The sequence below is a fragment of the Chaetura pelagica genome, unplaced genomic scaffold, assembly GCF_000747805.2.
Source record: "Chaetura pelagica isolate M959 unplaced genomic scaffold, ChaPel_1.0 scaffold255, whole genome shotgun sequence".
Taxonomy (NCBI): domain Eukaryota; kingdom Metazoa; phylum Chordata; class Aves; order Apodiformes; family Apodidae; genus Chaetura; species Chaetura pelagica.
The window spans coordinates 258,811-260,985 of record NW_009953311.1 but is presented as its reverse complement, the minus strand read 5'-3'; the positions used below and the strand labels follow the sequence as shown (position 1 = coordinate 260,985).

The following is a 2,175-nucleotide window of genomic DNA, read 5'->3' as shown; positions in this document are numbered from 1 at the left end:
GTTTATGTGCGCTGGCTGAAAGACAACACCACAAGGAATGCCAGCTGCTGGAAACCATATGAGAAGGTATAACCAGCTTATGAGAAAATGCTACAGGTTGAAGTAATTTCATACTTAACATTTGGAGATCTTTCCTCAATTACAGTTTGACAATGTGCTGTCAAAAAGCATGATTTATTAAAAATTGCAGTGATTACCAAATTAACTAAAGTACAACTCGGTATGAAAAAAGAAAAACTGGAGGGGGTGTGGAATTATTTCCCACTATTTTAAAATACCTTTGTGAAGTTTTAAGTTAGAAAGGCTAGAGGAGTCATTTCAAGGACTTACACATTTCATAGTGTTTTCAAGTTGTTAACTTTTCATCATATACTCCTTCCAAGAAAAAGAGGAGAGGCTGAAAGTCTCCTTGAAAATATGCTTTTCTTCTAAAATAAAAGAAAGGCAAATGACAAAACTGTTCTCAGGTTTCTATTAAACCAGCTCTTCTTGGGTTACTTTGACTGTGTGTTCTCTGGCTAGTTAGACATGAAGAAAGGAAGGGAACCAGGACTCTTTTGTGGATGGCATACCCATGCTGATGAGACTTAGATATCCTCCAGCCCCAACCCTCCCTCAAAGGTAGCTCTCTCGAAGGATGACTCATAGGAGGGGACAAAGAATAAGGGCTGGGTAGGAATTTACTCTGTAATAAATTTTTACAGACTTGTTTGGTTAGTGCCCTTTTAATAAGCTTTGGAAACAAAGCCCAGCCATCTTTCTGGGATAAACAGAGCGCAGTAGTGACACACTGATATTTAGACTCTAACACTGAGAAAAGTTCAATTATCTAGAGAACAAAGAGACAAAAGAAAATCCATCTCCAGGCCATCAGGACTGCAGCCATAATTGAATTTGTTACCCAACAGAAGGAATGAAGAATTATTTATTTTCATTTTTCTTTCCTTTCCTCTTTTCTTTTCTTCCCTATTTCCTTCCCTTCCTTCTCTCTTTTCCATAGTAAGAAAATACCGGTTTTGTCTGTGGTTTATTTGCTGGCATGAGATTCTTAAAATATTCTCACTTTGACTTGATGTAGGTCCGCAAGTTAACTGGGTTAGACAATGGAGAATTTGCCTCTTTTTTTCGAAGTATATACGCCTCGGTTTCAGCTTGAAATGCATGGATGCAAAGTTTGCTCACATGCCTCCCTTTGTAGGCAGTAAAGAAATTAGCTATGGTTGCAGAGTAATATCCATAAAGAAAGCAAACATCACAGCCACGTGTTTGCTATGCAGATGCAGAATTATCCCATATAGTACATTCATTAATAAATTGCAATGCCTAGTTTCAGCTGGTAGGTCTCCCACTTGCCTCCTTGAGGCAGCATTCCACACCCAAGCAGATTGTTAAAGGTTTCCTCTCTTTCTCTCCTTCCCTTTGGCTTGTCTTTGTAATTAATTTCATTCCACTTACTTGCCCTGAAACTGCATTCCTCTGCTTGCAGTGTTCTGGTGCCACCTTGGTGTTGTCTCCATTTTGACCCAGTAGTTCACAGAAGGCAAGACCTTCTGTGACACCCTTGGGCTTGGTACCCAGAAATCCACAATTACTCTTCTTCCAAGAACAAATACCCATTTTTTTTTCTCCTTATACATCTATTCTACTCAACATACTTGCTGCTGTAGAATATTGTGTAATGAAACTCTAGTGAGTCTACATATAACTGCAGGGTGACCTGTATAAAAGAATGAGGAATTTTATCCAGCATGGGGTGTTTTCACCTGCACTATTCTCCGGCACATGCTTTGCTCAAAGGAGAAAATCTGGGATAGTGGTTATTAACAGCAAGAAGGTGAATATATTTTTTAGTAGAAAACTGGGGGTTTTGAGCATATTAGGTCTTGAGACCTCTTTTCTTCAGAAGTGTAGGCTAAACCATTGCCAGCACATACAGCCTTAAAGCAAACACTGTGAGGTTTTTAAGCTGTCCTACTTAGATGTATTTGTGAAAGCCCTGCTTTAGGATTCAGAATTTCCTCTCTTGTCATCATGAGAAGTATCATTAAGTGTTTCGGAGGAAACAAAGAACCGGGTGTTAGGTGTTCAGAAATAAATGAATCAAAGACTGTTTAACTGACGCATTAAACAGAAACTCTCAAAACAGTGAAAATATTGTGTAAAAACAGTATACGT

The 2,175-nt window shown here is 38.7% G+C and overlaps 1 pseudogene; it reads right to left on the bottom strand.

Annotated features, from left to right (window-relative positions):
* The window catches only part of LOC104389118, an 8,076-nt pseudogene extending 6,459 nt beyond the window's left edge, over positions 1-1,617 (bottom strand).
* Positions 1,618-2,175: the final 558 nt, after the last annotated feature.